Source organism: Bactrocera tryoni, chromosome 3 (assembly GCF_016617805.1).
Source record: "Bactrocera tryoni isolate S06 chromosome 3, CSIRO_BtryS06_freeze2, whole genome shotgun sequence".
Taxonomy (NCBI): Eukaryota; Metazoa; Arthropoda; class Insecta; order Diptera; family Tephritidae; genus Bactrocera; species Bactrocera tryoni.
The window spans coordinates 6,015,084-6,034,717 of NC_052501.1; the positions used below are offsets into that span (position 1 = coordinate 6,015,084).

Consider the following 19,634-nt stretch of genomic DNA (forward strand, 5'->3'; position numbering starts at 1 on the left):
TTCGCGTTTTTACGTTGTTATTTAACAGTAATTAGACACAGACAGGGTTAGAATAATTGCGAAAAATTAAAACACAAATTATTAATTAGTGAGATAAGTGAGAAAATGCTGAAAACGGTCGAAGAAATGTGTGAATGTGTTGGGTTTTAGGTTTGTGAATGAGCGCGCGCCACTTTGTGTGTTTGTATGAACGTTTGCTGCTATTTCGCTGTGTGTGTGTGTGCGTATGTGTGCGAATTGATTAGCATTTCTGTTTGAGCGCTCAACTGAACTTGCGCTGTGTTGTTTGTGTGTGTTTTGTTTTGTTTTTGTCCAGTCGACAACAAAGTGTCAAGTACAGCGATGATAAGCGCAACAGGTATTTACTTAGTTTGGAGGCAAAGCAAAGTCAAAAAGTGAAATCTACACCGCCCATCGGCGCCACCCTACAGGGCACGCGTTCGAATGACTTTCAGCATTTATTCACGCATTTTAAACGACCTGCGATGGTGCAACTACTTACGCACCCGTAACAACAACAACAACAATAACCACAACATATGCAGTAATAGTAGTAGCTACATTGACAACAACAATAATAAATAGTAAACAAAAAAGTCAAAAGCGCTAGTAAGCAGATAGTCCACCAAGCGCTAATCAAATGGATTATCACCCATAACAAGCGCAACGCGCGTTATTTGAAAACGCGAGTTCACATATAATACATATAAATGGATCTAACGTGGAAGAAAACGCATTTGCCTAGTTATTTGTATGCAAGCATGTATGTAGATTATAAAAAGTACGTACAGTGTGTGACATAAAAATGAAGACACTTAAGTTAGAGGAGATAAAATTGATGATTTTTTATGGCGATCAGCATCTACTGCATTCACAATACACCGAACTGCATTCAAATACAGTAAAATTCGCTTCAATGTGTCACAAAAAAGGCAAGCATTTTGAGGTATTTAGCCGGGTAGGGTACTTAAAAGAGCCCGCTTAAGTCCTTCGAAGCGAGTACTAAGTCCAAAAATGTTAGTTATTTAAGCGTGGAGTACTTATTTAGGCCGGTTTTGCGAAAGAACATTCTTTGGCATATATTTTTCGAAAATTATTTCTTTCAAATGTCGGCCGCTGTTACGTTTTAGATGGTCAATCCGTTAAGTTCAATTTTTGATGACTCGCTCGGGCTGGTAATTGGAGCACGACACGTATGATGTTTTGCTCCAAGGCCTGAATAGAAGCCGGATTGTCCGCATAGACTTTAGACTCTATATATCCCCACATGAAAAGGTCTAACAGTGTGATATCAAACGATCACACGAAATCATCAAAGTCTTCTCTAAATAAATCCACTGATTGTCGCCGAGATCACGAGCTTTAATTTCAGGTATCAAATAGTCGGTTATCATTGCGCGATCACGGTTGCCTTTGACTGTTACGTTTTCACCGGCATCATTCTTGAAAAAATATGGACCGATGTTTCCACTGACCCACAAACCACACCAAACCACTGTTTTTGCTGGATGAAATAGCAGCTCTTGAATCGCTTCAGATTGCTCTTTGTCCCAAATGCGGCAATTTTACTTGTTTACATACCCATTGAGTTAGAAATGGGCCTCATCGCTGAACAAAATTTGGCTCGAAAACGTCGGATCTTATTGGAATTTTTCAAGAGCCCATAGAGCGAAGCGATGTCGCTTGGGAAGATCGAGCGGCTTCAGTTCTTGCACAAGCTGTATTTTGCACGATTTTAATTAAGGATCTCAAATTAAAATGCGCCAAGTCGATACATGCATACAAAACTACAATAAAAAAGTTATTATTTTCCAAAAGGAAACTTTTTTTGACTTTTATTTCTGGTTTATTGGTAGACAATTTGAAGCTCTTATTTACATTGTTATTTTTTTAAATCTATTGTCTATTCAAACGATTGGAAAAAATGTCAAAAATAGGCAAAATGGCGACCAAATTTCGATTTTAGACAGTTGTCTCCGAGTTATCACTCAAGCAAACTTGGGAAACGTTGTTGAAACGTTGCGAAAAAAACGTTTTAAGATAAACTGATAGAGTTTATTTAACTCAGCAGCAGTTTTAATAGGTTGGAACCTAAAACCTCGAAATCGATTTTTTGTTCGTTTCATACTAGGTATGCTCCTCAAAAAGCACGATTACAATATTTTTTGTAATTTTCACGGTTAAAACCCACAGATTCTGCTGTAAATAAAAAGCTGTCAAACACACATTAAGTATCAGGTCTCACTCAATCTTCAGCTCAGCACCCAAGAGGATGAATCAATCCACAAGTTATTTTAAACCCAGTTCAGGCCACTATTTTCGGCTGCTATAGTTCAAAAAGTTTCAACTACTCATTGAGTGCTTATGAAACGTTGCTATTGCTACTATTATTGCGCTCGCATACTGTATTTACATTTGCAAACCATTGATTTCTCAAAATAAATGACATAAAATCAGCACACCTTCAAAATTTACGGTTTTGTCAATGCAACAAAAACAAAACAAGCATTGCGCGCATGCTGTCACCGCGCCCAGGTGCACGGCAGAAACGACGAGCCGAATATGCAGTTATTTAAATAGCAATGAGTACTTGACAGACAGCGTACTGACAGCGCCGTGGAAGCAGTACGATGCGGTTGACTGACTGCAATTATGACAACTTTTCATGGAAAACAATAACAAAGCTATAAAAAATAAATAAATATAAAGAGTATATAATAAAAAGCAGCGGCAGTAGTTGAAATCAAACCAATAGTAATAACAACAACAATAACGGCAATAACATATAATCTGCATATGACATACTGCATGTACATATGTATGTATGTTATTGTATTTGTTATTCTCTCTGTGTGTGAGCCAATTTTAATGGTGATTACCTTGGCGCTGGGCGATCGGTGGTTCACTGTTTGGACTATTACAAGCTCACACATAAGCTTTTCTGTATGTATGTATGTGCGTTTGTGTGCGCGTAGCTAGATATTCGCCTGTAACTAGACTTGTATGCCACTTGTCCGGTTTGCTGGAGTGTGATCTGTCGTCGCTCGATCGCTTGCTGCTTAATATGCATACCGAAGTGATTGTGCCAGTGTACGCGAGAATATTGGAGCGTAATCAAAACAACAACAATAATGTGTATATATACATATATATGCATATATAGAATAATAATGTAATAAGCGATGACCAAACCGACAATAAACGGTTTCCTATAGCTGTTCGTGTGCGTGTGTGTAATTATATGCATGGGCCGGAGCAGCCAAAAACGGTAGCCAACATGACATAACAAAAATACAAAAAAGAAAAATATACAAAAAAAAGAAAAAAAATACAAAAATAGAATTTAAATAATTATATTAGAATTTCCTTATTTATATGAATGTAGTATAAACTAGTTTCGGAATTCCATTCAATTCATTGCGACGCGCACGTCAAGCATTAATTTAGAATTTAATTTCTTCTAATAAATGGACATTTGAATATACAAATGAGATAATAGTTAGATGCTGCTACTTAAAAGCTTGCTCCGAGACAATAGCGGTGTAGATATGTATGTCACGATCGGTATAGACTATTAGCATAGACTTCTAGAGCATCCTTTGTTTATGATTAGTGGTGATGTGCCAGCGCTCACATAGTAGCTGAATATTTGCTACATACTTACATATAAGCATACATAGATATACATATGTACATACGTATGTAAGCAAAATGTATAATACTTTTACCAAGAGATAAGCAAGCGCCGACTTCTGGGGGCATGCGAACTTTTTCTGATTTTCAAGCGTATGCTAATTTTTCACTTAAAAACAAATTTGTGGCATTTATTTATGTGCATGTCTGTCTGTATGTATGTCTATGTAAATTGCCGTGCGCTTGATGAAAAAAGTCATGCGATTTTGCGAAATTTCAAACGGTTGCTGCGCAAATGTGGGACAGCATTTACATTTTGCAACGCGTAATTTATTCTATTTCCAAATTGAAACATTTTTATACCAAACGATATATTTACACACATGCGTATAATATATGGTTATATGTACCTTGATTTGGCATTCAATTTTTATGGCGCGCAATTTGTGCAATTTGGTGCGAGAAAATGCACAATTTTGATTTGAATTGCGCCAGGAAATATTAGGTTAACGTTTTTGGATTTTCGGGATCCCGAAATTTCTTTATCGTAATATAAAAAATAATGCATTATATATGAGTGGTGAAATTTGTATCTGCATTTAACTTAGAATTGCATCTTTTACGTTATGCTTCAACATTGCCCTGCTCGCATTGCCACTTGGCAAAATATTTCCGTACGAATTTTAATTTTGTTGTTGTTAGCTGATTCAAGAGAAGAAAACATGTCATCAAAGTGGTATTAACCCTTGTTGCTCTATATCTGCTGAATTATACCAGTTTAACTGATTTATACCAGTTGTTTTTCGATTGGTAAAACCGAAGAAATTGATATTTCTCCCCTTGTGTATTATTCTACAGACTTAGAAATCCACTTTTCAATTATACCATTTCATTTATTTATACCAGTTGTTTTTTCGATTCGTCAAATTTTAAAGATTGGTATCGCTGTCCTTGTTTATTAGTCTAGAGACTTAGAAATGCACTTTTTGATTATACCAGTTTAATTGATTTATACCAGCTGTCAAAAGATAAAGACTGGTATCCCTGCCCCTCTTTGTGTATCCTTCTACAGACTTAGAGATCACCTTTTCGTTGAAATAGTGATTAGTCCAGCACGCGGCACCATCTTTTCTCTAACGAGATTAAGCCACATCATATTCTGTCAATTTTAAGGCACACTTTTAGGCGGAAATAAATTATTGCATGTTCTTTTGTTTGTCCAAAACCGTATATAAAGTGTTCTTAAAATTATGATGAAAGATAAAATCGGCGTCTGTAAAATCTATTTTGAAAGACCAATATTTTCTAAAATCTCATCGTTAATAAATTATGGGGCGAATGCCAGAACTCGGCGACTCCAGAACGGAGTCTCTCTCCCACCACGAATCCCACACCGAGTTTGCGCTCCTTCATATAGCCATTGTAGTAAATGTCAAAGGGACCTATTCGTCTCAGTCCATCGCATTGTCAGCCTTTAATTTTACGAGGACATGAACCATCTCGGCAGCGGCATCTTCCCTATTAAGGGACCGGACATTCCAGGTGTATGCCCTCAAATCGTAATGCGTTGCCATGGTCGTCATCAAAAGGGGGGGTCTCTCGTCCGAGGCTGTTTTTAAAGTTTCCAATGGGGGCATTTTTTACGTGGCGGGTCCCAAACCCAGCGTACAACCCTATGTAGGAGATGTTTCGCCTTCTCGCGTTAGCTCGCCTTCAAACGGATGTTCTTAGACTACCCAGAGGATACTTGGTCAAAGACTGGAAGTCGTGAGCTGCTTGAGCCATATGTAAAATAATCGTTTCTGGCCACCCCCAAGTGAATGGCGATCAGAGAACTTTCCTTGCGTGAACTTCTACATATGACTACATCCTCCAGAATTGACAGCTCAAATAATGAATTATAGACTTGCTGCAATTTTATAACTAGTTGGTTTATATTTACTGATTTCGGAAACATTAACTTCAAAAGTAAGCAGACGTGCTCTTAGAGAGGAAAAACAAAAGATTAACCTCGATACTCAGTACTTAAAATGGCATTGAACTCATTTATTGAATCACTAAGAAAATGTATTAAAAAGCTTTCTTCTTTCTTCAAAAACCTATTTGCAGTGAATACGAATTTGCAGCAAACAAGCTTTGTCATAAATCTAAGTATTTTATTTTTATAATTTCTTTTATGTTTATTGTTTCGTTTGAATATTTGCCAAATACTCCTACAGTCACAATTTGGCTTGCTGCCAGCCATAAATTTCCAATGGCCACAGCTGACTGATAAGAGTGAAATGTAAATGAAAAGCTTTTTCGAATTTTTTAAGCACAAAATTTCACGTCACAGCGAAAACTAAAATAAATATAATAAATATTGTAAACACCGAAACTATTTGCTGGCTCGCATGATTTGAATGCCGGCGAGTTAGCGCTTGCTCGGAAAATTTATGTGCTGAGCGGATTTTTGCAAATTTATGAAATATCGAAAATCACCAGATGACTGACAATGGTCTTGATCTACATTTGAACTACATTTGTACTAAAGGCATATTCATACTGTATGCATATGTATGTGTAAATACCTGGATACGAACATGCATATCAGCGGATGTATGATGTGGTGTTGATGCTAGGGAAAATTATACTAAAATGTAGTAGTTTTTAGGAAAAATTTGGGTTTACTTTTGCTAATGAAGCTCTTAGTAAATTTTCGAATTTGCTTATAAATTGAGCGAAAGTAAGAATAAGAGTGAAATTATGAATCTTGATGCTAATTTCTTTTGACGATCCTTGGTACAAATATTTCAGTTAGCTTGCTGCTAAGTTCTAAGTACTCCTAAAACTTCATAGTAAACAATTACTCAAATTTGCATAATTTTTTTATATTTAATATTCAAAAGAGAAAATTATATGAAAGCTCATCTTCAAAGACATGCACCATATTCGGTGACCCTTTATTCATTGATCCATAAACGTGCAATGCAACATTGGCTGAGCCATAAAAATTTAAAAATAAAATATATATATTAAAAATTAGAATACATTAGCGGCTACATGTTCACAAATGTCAGACATGCATCCATACACACACATACAAGCATACATACATATATACATATCATATAGTGCATTTGCCGTGAAGGAAGCCCAATTAAGTTATTGAGCTGATAGATAGGTGCATGCGTGCATAATATTTTTCATTGTCTAGCGGATCAGAAACACTCATACAAATGCCATATTTTATTTACACACAAATGTATACTCGCCAGTGTAATTTTTTTTTGTTCTATATTTATTATTTTTATTTTGGTATGTGCGCCGCTAAAAATATGGGGCGTCTCGTTTGAGTAGCTGGCTATGTAACTACATATGTTTAAATACAGGCGGATATATGCATAAATATATTAACGTTTGGGAATTGTGAGCGCGAAGAAATTCTAGAGCGGAGAGCTTTCATTTTCGCGGCGCTTTCACTAGTTTGATGGTGTCGCTTGTTACTTACTGCGGTCTAGCGACACTGATTAACGAAAGCTTAATTAAGGAACTTTAATATACAGCAACAATAACTATTTTTGGCGCTTAAAATCAGTATCTAAAATATTAAATAAATTAGTTTAGTGAAAATAATAATTATAAATTTTTTTTTTTTTTATTTTAAATTTTTTTTTTTTTAAATTTAATTTATTTTTCAAATTTTTTTTTAGTTTTTAAACTTAATCTATTTTTCAATTTTTATTTATTTTTTTAATGAAATTTATTTTTCAAAACACTATACCTCTATGTAAACTTTCCTACAGGGCTCGAAATTGTATAAATAATTATGCAGATACATACATTGACTTTGCCGTTGCATCTGTTTTCCATCAATTAGACGCTTAAATTATGTACATATTGTTGTGGCTTTTAGATAACAATTACTTATCTGTACTCTCCAGCTTATAGCTGCATACATACATACATACATTTATGTACATATACATATACAAATATTAAAAATATAGCAAAAATATAGGGAAGCTACTTTATTTTTTATGTTTTCCACATAAATATATGCACATGTGTGATTGTATGTATGTGTGCCATATGGCTTTAATGTAGCGAATGCCCTCAAGCCTATATATAGTGCTGTGTGAAGTTCATTATTGACCATTAAACGCAAATATTGCACATGTAAACAGTTATACGTACGTGAAGTTGTAGACTTTGGGATTTCAGCATACAAGCATGCGATCTCCCTTACTTTTTACTGTAAAAGAACATGAAATTTTTAATGAACTTTACCGTTTGCTGCTTTTTCGTAAGCGAGTTGCAAACTCTTATAAAATCTTTCTGAAATTATTTAACTAGACTGGGTAAACCTCATCTGTCAAATATTGGGTAGTCGAAAAAGTCTTTTCGTATTTTATCATTTGCAGCGGGTTGTCCTATTATTACCTCTTTTAGCAGAATTTTTCTTGTGATAAGCACTCATTAGCATTAGAGCTTACAGCTAGTCTCACAATAGCGCCGTAAGACAGTTAAATATAAAAACCACCTTAATAATAATAAAATATTGTTGAAAGGAAAGTTAAAAACTAATTTTCTGCTCAATTTACAATTGCAATAATGCATTCACGTTTCACTCACGGTACATACATACATACTTATATACATTTTTGTGCTAAATTAAAAATAATTAAAAGGCCCATTGCATAATCACTCATACACATTCACCGCAGTGTGAGTAAAAATAATAAAAAATTGCTCGCCACTGGATTCCAAACAAATTAGTATTGTTTTTTCAACCTTTAACGAAAATAGCACAAATATGCCTACTTTCACAAAATATATACATACATATGTATATAGATACGTGAAATACTTATATAATATAATAGTAAAAACTTGTAGGTTACTAATAGAGGCTACAGCAATATTAGAGAGAGTGAAGCTAATAGTTCTTTTTATAGCTTAAATGAGCTTACTTAGGGTAAATGAATTTTCAACCAACTCATTTAATATTAACTTTAATTGATTTCAAAGAAATCTAGCCATTTCGTCTTCTCGAATTATTTTCTACGTTCCTTAAATACAACACAAAAGTCAACAGCCTTTTCCGAGTTTAGTGAAATCATGTTTATTAAAAAAATTTAAGCATATTTCGAGCATATTCAAATCACTGCAGGCTACTTCGGTTGAAATTTTCCAGAAACATTTTAATATGCTAAAATTGGCACCGAATCCGTTCAGAGCTTTCTTTACTTATTAAGAAGTTATGAATTTTTTCTTCTACCAAGATCCCTTCCAATTTCCAGTGTAGTATGAAACAGTCGAAGTTTTCTTAATACCATTTTATGCAAAAACTCCTAAATGTAGGCAATAACTTTTCTTTGTAGTAAAAAGATGTTGCATATATTCAAGCGCACTATCTCTCTATCTGTTGTTGTTGTGGCGACAGAAAACATTTCTGAAGCAATTTGGAAGAATGCTGCCGTTTTGACTATCCTTGCCCCTACAGCAATCCGGTTCCCTAATGTAAACCCGACTTTCGCTGCAACTCTCTCACTGTTAATCCTTCCGTCTGTCCGGCCACACTAGAAACTACGAAGAAATTGCTCAGATCAGACTACTATAGCATATAACTGTCATTCAAACTTACTGCTTAAAATCAAGCTCTTGCATGGAAAACCTTTTATTTGTCTCGATATCTTGAAGAAATTTCGCTTAGACAAGACAACGTTATAATCTGAACTAATTGTTCAGTTTAAACCATTGCAGATGCCATTCAAACTGACCGATCAAAATCATGATAAACGTTTTTTCCCAACTAAATATCCGTAATTCCACTTGATGGTTGTTCATATCGAAACATTCAGAATTATTTAAACTTATAGTTATATATACTACACCTGTGAAGGGTATTACAGTTTCGGTGCAGCCGCTTTTAACTTGTTACCTTCTTTTTTTCATAAATTTCATGAAATGCTATTATCTGCTGACAACTGTGGTTTTGCTTTGAGCTTTAGGGCAATTACTTTGCTGTTAATGGATAATTTATTACATTTGTATGAATTAGAAAATATTGCAGACAATAAATATAATTTCTATAATAAAATTTCGAACTATATTGAGTATATACAAACATATGTATACATACATTTATATAGTATATTTTATGCACGTTCTGCTGGTAATTGACGTGCAATTTTCTACGCTTATCAGCGCGAGCATGACAAATAAGCGTATTGATAAGCAATGGCAGTAAGTGTTTGTATACAAATACATACATACATATATTCAATATACATATGTATGTATGAATAACAGTACAGATACGCATGTGCACATATATTCTTTGTGCTTTTTCTGCGAAATAAATCAGCACATTACCTTTTGTATACACACACATATAAGTACATATATATTTTGACATACATACAAACATATGCCGATATAGCGCGCTTCCGCACAGCCGTTCTTCGGCTTCGCCACTTACACACTTCATTTTTGGCACATCACAAAATCACAACAATACAATGCCACCACGATTTCATTGTCATTTTGGAGCGGCTGATTGTTGTCACTCCGCCGCGCGGTCACGTTGTGGCGCAGCGCTGCGAAGACTCACCTGCGCGACAACGGCGCGAGCTCACACACAGCACTGCGCCAACTTAGCGAAGCAACCAAGTGCTGTACGAATAAGTGCTTCGAGTACTTTAATTGCAAATCGGCCGCAATGACGCCACACCCTTCGGCCCACTGCGCGTCGCAAGCGCCCTCTGGCTGCCGGTGTGGCGTTTGGCGTTTGGCGTTGATATACCGCGCACACGTTGTTCGGCCGTGTGTTACGGTGCCTTTTGTGCATTGTTGTTGCTATTTTTATTTTATTTTACAATTTTTTTGTATTCCATGTACCTTGTTGTTTTTATTTGTACTTTTTTGAATTTGATTTTGTTGTTTCTGTGGCGTTGAGTGGTTGTGTACGACGGTTGGCTGCGCGACCGCTCGTTAATTGATCACTCAAGTCGGTGCTCCCGGCGGCAGGCAGTAGGCAGCGCGGCACTGGGCTATCTGTGCGCGCAGGCCGACAAGGCACAGCATTGTGTCAGTCAGTGAGTAACAGAACTCCGTTCCTGGCGTACAAGTATTATACAGTTCGTTCGTTCGTTCATTCGTTTGTAGCGGTAGTGATTTTTCGCCTGTTTTACTTCTTCTTTGTTTCTTTGTTGTTAGGACCCACTAGCACGTTGCTGCGTCTAATTCTACTGGCTGCGCTTCTGTGTGTGCCTGAAGTGTGGTGTTAAGAGCCCTCTTAGACTATTGTTCACAGCAATTGCTAGTCTTTCGGTGCGGTATTGTTTAGCTAAGTGTTGTGGAGATCAAGTAGCAACAAACACACACACACGTACGCACACGCCGTCTTAATTATTTATTTGCATTTGCTTACGAAAAATTTCGGAAGTTGTGTGCGTGGGAAGTTGCGCACGCGGCTCTTGCCAAAAATAGCCATCTAGACAACAATAAAAAGCAACAAAAATCAACAAAACCAATAAAATCAAGTCAATAACTGTAAACAAGAAAACCGCGTATAGACATGTAGCTACAAGAATGTGAAGTCAGTTTTGTTTACACTTGAACACAAGCGCACGCGGTTAATAGTCATAATGAACGCGCCGATCATCTCCTGCCGTCAGCTGTTAAGGACTGCGCAAAGTGCTTAATTAATTTGCATAAAGCGGGCAGTGCATTTCGAAAAGGTGTAATGAGTTGCAATTAATATGAAAAATGCAGTGTTATTGAAGTGAAGTGATCGCGCAATACGGAAAAACACTCGAAGGCAAAAGTATGTTTCAATTATTTTGAGCGCGGTAGTGTCCTTAAGCGCGAGTTTAGTACTGACTTTTGTGCTTTCAATAAAATCAAGCGTGACTATATGTTCAAGTGAACAGTGATCGGTGAACATTTTATTTTATTTTTTAAGTGTAATTGTCATAAACCAAGTTAAAAGTCATTGTTCTGCTTAAAAAATTGGCTTAGAACTCCTGAGGAAGTCTTACAAATACTATCAAGACAATAAGGAAGCAATGACAAGCCAATGTTTGAATTAAAAATATTTGGCCAAAATAAAATTCAAGCATTTTTGCTATTTTTTAAAGGGAATGGCTGATATTTGCTTTAAAAAAGTTCTCAAAAAAGTGCTCGGGGAGTGGATTAACAGTGACAAACTAAGTGCTGTATCAATTAAAAGTTAAATGTGCTCAAAAAAAATAAAAAATTTAATTCCAAATTAAGTGCACAAAAACCAAAATAAAAAAAAAAATAATTAAAAATTAAATATACTACGAAAAACATTTTTAAAGAATTCAGAAGTTTGAATATCTAAAAATATATCAAAAAATATAAAAAAATTTTAAAAATTAAAAAAAAAATTAAATTAAATTTCTGCGCGTAAAAATCAAGTTTCTATGAAACATTTAATAACGAAAAGCACATTGAAGTCGTTAATTAACATTTTAATTAAATAAAGCTCTTGGCAAGCATAGCATGTCATAAAAACGCTTTGAGCGACTAAAAGCCATAAATGTTATAATTGTTAGACACACCTGCATACAAACATACATACATATGTCGTCATACGACTTTATTTAAAACCAAAACAGTGATCAATGCTGAAAATTATTATGAAAAAGTTTGCTCAATTAATCTGCCACACACGCTTTGTACAAGCAAACCACAGTGGCTTATGGCTATATACGCTTAATCTCTGAAAATGCTTTGCGTTACACACTTATGTACATACACATAGTTGAGAAATTAAATAAATTACGTTTGAATATGCTCAGGAGTACATTCAATTTGATTTAATAATGATAATAATAACATGGCAGTTATTGTTTGCGCAAATTGATATTCTCTTTTAAAAGCGTTAGACGTCATGATTTTTTTGTATATTTTTTTTTTGCTTTTTTTCCAAAGATCGCTATCTTGCAGTATAATAATTGACGCATGGGATTTTTTAGGCATTTCATGAGACACGGTTTATTGCAACAAATATCGGCAGTCAGTAGTGATTGCATACAATTTGTTTTTTTTTTATCTATTTAAATGTTTATATGCATACAGTGGCTGCTATCAAGGAGCACACCTAGTGTGACAGCCTTAAAATCGATTTTTGAAAATTTATAATATTTAAAACTACTGTATAACAGTTTTGAAGAAAAAATTAAATATTTTTCGAGTTGACATGATCTCCGGCGTCTCTAAAAAAGTGTCATCCATTTCTGTAGGAATTTCGGCCTTCACTGTTGATGCGACCTTTTTAAAAATTTACGTACTATAAAATATGATCTGTACAATGACCTAAGCATCAAAACTTAAACAAATGAGAGCGGTTTTAAAAAAAGTTCACTTTTACTCTTTAGAAGGCTGTAACTCGAAAACTATTCAATATTGAATTCGATTTAAAATTTTAGTGTTATTCTTTAAGCGATAAACTATCGAATGGTAAAAATTATAATGAGATTTTCGTATTTTAACAATTTGTTAATCACAGCGTTGCCACTTAGTTAAAGCTAAATTATAGTATTTCAAGATGGGCTAGTCTCGAATCTCAACCAGTTAAAAACATGTTTTCTACCCAAGTACATTAAAATACCCGTCTGATATGGGAAAAATATGACCTCGCAATCCGTCTTTCCATACTTTAAAATAGTGGTCCATTTCGAGATTCTCAATTTTTGTAAAAAAGAACCCAAAAACTTCAATGGGGAATGTTTATTATCATTTGAAACAACATTCTTTGGCATTAATTTTTTGAAAATTATGTCTTTCAAATGTTGGCCGCGACTACGCCTCAGATCGTCCATCCGTTGAATCCAATTTTCGATGACTCGTTCGAGTATTTCGACTGGTAACTGGCAAATGACAGCAGTGATGTTTTGCTCCAAGGCCTGAATGGAAGCGGGATTGTCCGCATGGGCTTTAGACTTCACATATTACTCCAGGAAAATGTCTAACGGTGTGATATCCCACGATTTTGGTTTCCAATAGACCGGTCCTTGCTCACCAAAGTGTTCTCCTAATAAATACATTCATTGATGCGACATTTGGGAAGTGCCGCCGCCTTGTTGAAACCAAATGTCGCCCAAATAACGAGGTTGAATTTCAAGTATCAAATAGTCAATTATCGTGTCGCGACAACGGTCGCCATTGACGGTTACGTTCTCACCGGTAACATTTTTGAAAAAATATAAACCAATGATTCCAACGGCTCGCTAACCACAATAAATCGTTGTTTTACTGGATGAAATGGCAGCTCTTAAATCACTTCAGTTTGCTCTTCGTCCCAAATTTGATGATTATGTTGACCATGAATTGAGCGAAGCGCGCAAAACACATTTTTTACAGAACGTGAATTTTCGAAATAAAGTTGAACGATTTGTAAACGTTGTTCAGGCGTAAGTCTTTCCATGCCAAACAATACTGAACAAAAATAACATGACAGCTTGACACGACTCACGCATGATCTGTCAAAAAAAGGCTATTGAGAAAAGTGCTTTTACTCGGATCACTAGTTCTTCTTCTTCAAGAGCTTAAACCCATTCTAGAAAAACGATTTAAGAGCAGCGATAAAGACATTTTGTTGGAACCTTTCCTTAAAAATTTTGTACTACAAACAAAAATATTAGAGACTTTAAAAATTATTAGCGTAAACTATTATTATTGCAACTAGCATATGCGGAACTTATTTTATGGACTCATTGAAAAGAATCCTGCGATTTGAAAACATTTATTCTAAATTTACGGTCTAATTTTATGGAAAAGGTATGGTTGCAGCAAGTCAGCTGATTTCGCCAGTTCTATCATAAACTCACTGTTTTTACCTTGCTATTATAATTCAATCAATTATTCGAAAAATAAAATTATTTCCAATGATTCACCTTAAATTAATAATGTTGAAACAGCACTGCTGGAGAACTCTTTTCCTTTTTCGATGATTCTATCTTTCTTTTCAAGCTTGCTCACCTTATTTACATAGGTCAATTAGCTGAGACCATTAAGATGTTAATTAGCTCATGGGTTTTGATATTAAAATATACTCATTTTAGCTTGAACATTAATATTTTGATTTTGTTGATGAGAAAATGTGCAATAAATGATTGACAACTAAAAGTAATAAATAATAATAAAATATTAAACGAAATCATCCTTTAATGTAATCCAGTTTTGCATTGTAAGCTGGCACTATGGTGGAAAAGTCTAAAACTACCTGCTAATAGTTCAAAAATTTAATAAAACGTTATTGTCATCTGCCATTACTTTTGATGACATTTTCTTTTCTCAGAAAATATACAGTCCTTCCCTTCATTGAACCCACTCATAACCACATAATGTCTTGTAAATCAATTTATTTCAAATTAATTGCTAATTGGACAATTGGTTAATAGTTCCATTGTATGGTAAATTGGCAACAATTATGAGTCAAATGGTTGAAATTATTTAAGAATTTTTGGAGTATTTTATGAATTTTGAGAAAATATTTGGCTCTTGCCGAATGCGCTCAGAGAATTTGATATTACATATAGACAGCCAAGACTACAAACCTAAACTCTAAAAATAACTGCTATGGATAGTCTTAAAGGGTTGCTTAGGGTTCCTCGAGAAAAAACCGCATTTTTCAAAAATTTTTTCTCATATAAAAATTTAAATATTTTATTAAAATTTCATTTCATGAAGATCGAGAAATCAATGTCAACTTCAATGTCAATGACTTCAAAACCACAGTTTTGAGCAAAACGCGTTTAAAGACGGCGCACTTAGCCTTGCTAGCCTCGAGCGCACAAGTTCTCAAGGCTGTATCTCCTAAACTATTACTCGGATCAACTTGAAAATTTAGAAGAATATTTTAGAGGTGTTTTAAAATTTAATAACACAATAAAAAATTTCATTTTTTGAAACCCGTGAATCCATGTAACCCCTTAAGGCCTTGCCTCACGATGTAATTATTATTTATTACCGTGACGGTTTTTGTTATGATAAAAAATATGCGAAAGAAGAAATGAAAAATTCAACACTTCGTCAATTTTACCAATGCAACAAACACTAAATTGATTATACCTTTTCCGGAAGTTAAAACATGAAAACTACCACCCCAACACAGAGGCGATAAAGGTGTCAGCAGTCAGCAGACCACGCCACTGCTCACCTGCCTTCGCACTGCTGAAAATGTTGCTCCGCACCCGGCGTGCCGTTACTTACAAAAGAGTGATGTGCGCTCACGTGTGGTTCGCCGACGCGGCAGCACTCTATTTGTGGCACTTGCGGCTTGTAAATTCGCTAATTCGCAAAAAACGTCTGGCCACAAAATTGTGCGGCAGCCGCAATACCGCTTGCAACAGCTAATGCGCTTTGCAGTTTCTTGCATTTTTACTTTATTTACATATACTGATGCTTATATGTCTATATACTTAGCTGATATATTTGTATATATGTTATATGTACTTATGTATGTGTGTGACGCAACTTGCAGCTTGGTGCGCGCTGGTGGACATTCACTCGCCGCTGGCGCTGTCTGTTGCCGGCAACTGACAGTATTTGCTTGACCGTCGCGCCGGCAATAGGGCAAGTTTCTAAAGGGACGCATCAGCCACTATTAAGAAATACATACATACATATGTATGTATGTACATGAGTGCAAGTGGATAGCTGGCGGGTGATCCCTCATTAAATTGGCTAAGCAAGAGTTTCGCATTCGTGTGTATGTTTGTGCGGGGCAGTGAAATAAACTGCAATAAACAGTAAATTGTGCTCGTGCGCCACAGCAACAATAATAAAAAACACTTACTAGGTACATGCGCAAAAAATAGCCATATGCTAATTATTAAAAAAATATTTGCAATGTGCAATTTGATTACAAACAAAAATAAAACACACTCACACACATGCACAACAGATACACACATATACAAATACGCAGGCGATTTTGATGAAACCCGCTTATATTTGTTAATTATTGAATGAGCGCATTCACACGGACACACACACATATATATCACATGTGAACACACACACACGCACAAGTGAATGCATTAACTTTTTTGTGCCAACTTGTTTATCGCGACAGCGATCGTCAGCGCAGTCGTCGCTATTCAGCCGCTAGCCGGTAACGCTACACACAGGTGACATCATCACCAATAGTAAACATACGAGTCCACCAAAAACAAGAGCGGCAACGAAAAGCCACACGAAACGCAAATCACAATAAACAAAGCGGTCACATTCAGTGAACTGTCGACGCGCTGACCAACCGATCACCGACGACCGACACATGCAATGCAGCGATCGCGGCGCGCCAAGTGCGGCGTGGCGGCTGTTGGGGGTGTGAGATCGAGCGCTTAGACAAAAGCTGTGCGCGCCTGCCGGTGTGTGTGCGTGCGTACGCGCAGCGAATGGTTTGAATAGAAACTAATTATTTCCAGCGCATTCGCATTAATTAGTGCTGCAAAAGTAGAGCAAAAGCCGAAGCTGCGCTCAGATTGATGATAATTGAAAAAATGCGAAATTAAAAAGAGCGTAAATGAAAAAAGTATGAAGGCGCGAAGGGGAAAACAAAAACCAACAATAGATATGACTGAAGAGTGAAGTTGGTTTTCACAGCAATCAATTTTAAAAGAAATCTCCATACTCGAGTGTCGTGCAAACGAAATAGCAAAGGCAAATAAAAAATAATAGCGAAAACACTTAGAATATTATAAAAAGCTTAAAAGCAGCGCTGACTAATCGGCCGGTTTTTAGAATGTTTATTTACCTAAGCTTAAATTTAGTTAATTATTTAAAGTGTGTTTGCTAGTCTTTGTAGATACATATACTACATAGATACTTTACATACAAACCCATGCATACGAAAAAGCACGATTTTAGTTTGGTTGTCAGTCAACTAAAAATACAACTAAGTGTTTAGATAATGCTTCGACGTAAGCAAATAGGGACGTAACAGTTCTTTAGTGGGCTAGACGTTGCTTTAGTTGAGGTTTTTTTGGGAATTTGTTAGAAAAAACTTTTATATTTTCCTCAAAAACAACAATAATAATACTCATAATTTGAAAAAAAAATTTAAAAATTTAAATTTAAAAATGTTTGCCAATTGTTTAAAAAATATTTAAATTTAAGTTATTAAAAATAAATTGTAGAGAGTTTGTTAGAAAAAAACTTTACAATTTCTAAAAAAAATTACAATAATAATACTCATAAGTTGAAAAAAAATTAAAATTTAAATTATTTAAAAAAATTTTAAGGGAATTTGTAAGAAAAAAACTTTAAAATTTTCTTGAAAAACTATAGCAATAATGCTCATAAGTTGTAAAAAATTTTAAATTTAAAATTAATGAAATTTTTGCCAATTGTTTAGAAAAATTTTAAATTTAAATTGTTTAAAAAAATTTTAAAATTTGATTTAATGAAAATTTTGGAAAAAAAAATATTTTTATTTAAATTTAATGAAATTTTTTTAATTAAGTGGCAACACTGCTTAGTAATATTTTAGATCAGATGCGAGCTTAAATCACTTGCGTTAGATGTCAAGCCTGGGTATTTTTGTAGAATAATTTTTTAATTTTAAATTGGAAACAAGTGGCAACGTTATAACTTTTTGTTGAAAAAAAATCGATTATTCGAGCAATTCAAACCAAATTACTCGAACCGGTTCCGCTTTTGTTACGACGTCTTGATAATGTGGGTGTGACGAAATTTCGTTGCGCAGCAAAATTTCGCTGCTATCTCTAAAATTTGTTGTGGTCACACTACTATTATAAAGGCGAAAGATTCATAAGCATTTGGTGTGTTTAGTTGCGAGAATTCGAAAGAAAAATCTTTACATCTTTTTCAAAAAGCTACAATAATAATGACGAAAAATTTAATCAAAAATTAAAAAGAAAATTATCAATACTGTGTGGCAACACTGCTCAGATGTATTTGCGTCCCGAAGCATGCTTAAAACTCTTCGGTTGGTTGCAGAACCTTTGGTAATATTTGATTTTATAATTATTTTGTAATTCAAAATTTAAACAGGTGGCAACATTTTTGTCTTTAAACGAATATAACATCACAATAAATAATTTAAATAACCGCAATTCAAAATTCTTTATTTTATAATTACTTTGTAATTCAAAATTTAAACAGGTGGCAACATTTTTTTCTTAAAAAAATATAATATCACAACGAACAATTTAAATAATCGCTATTCAAAATTCTTTATTTTATAATAATTTTTAGTTCAAAATTTAAACAGGTGGCAACATTTTTTTCTTAAAAAAAATATAATATCACAACAAATAAATTGAATAAACGCTCTTTAGTATTATTTATTTTAAAAAAATTTTGTAATTAAAACTTTCTAACAGGTGGCAACTTTCTTATTTTTTGTTAAAGAAAAAGGAGTACTACATCAAACAATACAAAAAATTTATACAAACCGCTTCCGTCCTTATAATGCTGACGTTCTGTATATTGTGGGTGTGACGAAATTTCGTTGCGTAATACAATTTCGTTGCTACGATCAATTTTGTTCTCATTATGAAAAATTTTCGCTTCAAAATTGTATAGGTATTATTGAATTTTGTTAAACACAATATATGATTTAATTAATTTTTGTCTCATAAGTCCCTTACCCAATTTTCAACAAACTCGAGCTATACCACTTTGAAATCAATTTTTGTTAGCATTCAGTTTTTAAATAAAAAAATTCTATTTTATTTTCTGAAAATGCATTCAACCATTTTAAAAAAAGTTTCATTATTGTGAATATTTTGGTTAATAAATAACACTTCAATCCAAATTCAACCATACAAAGTACCAAAGCCCTCACGCTTTACCCAAAAACACCATAAACCAAAACACTTCCCATTCAATGCTCGTACCGCTGCCACTATCCGCTACTCACCCTGTATGCGATATTGCCAAACCGAAAATGCCTGTTTAGTATATTTCTATAGAATTTTACTCGCACGCATACACACACAGCCAAACAACACACAAAC

At 34.6% G+C, this 19,634-nt stretch overlaps 1 protein-coding gene across 1 annotated transcript in view; it reads left to right on the top strand.

Moving 5' to 3' along the window:
• The window catches only part of LOC120770451 (sorbin and SH3 domain-containing protein 1), a 92,355-nt gene that overhangs the window by 420 nt on the left and 72,301 nt on the right, over nt 1-19,634 (top strand). The gene's annotated exons all lie outside the window — the stretch shown is intronic.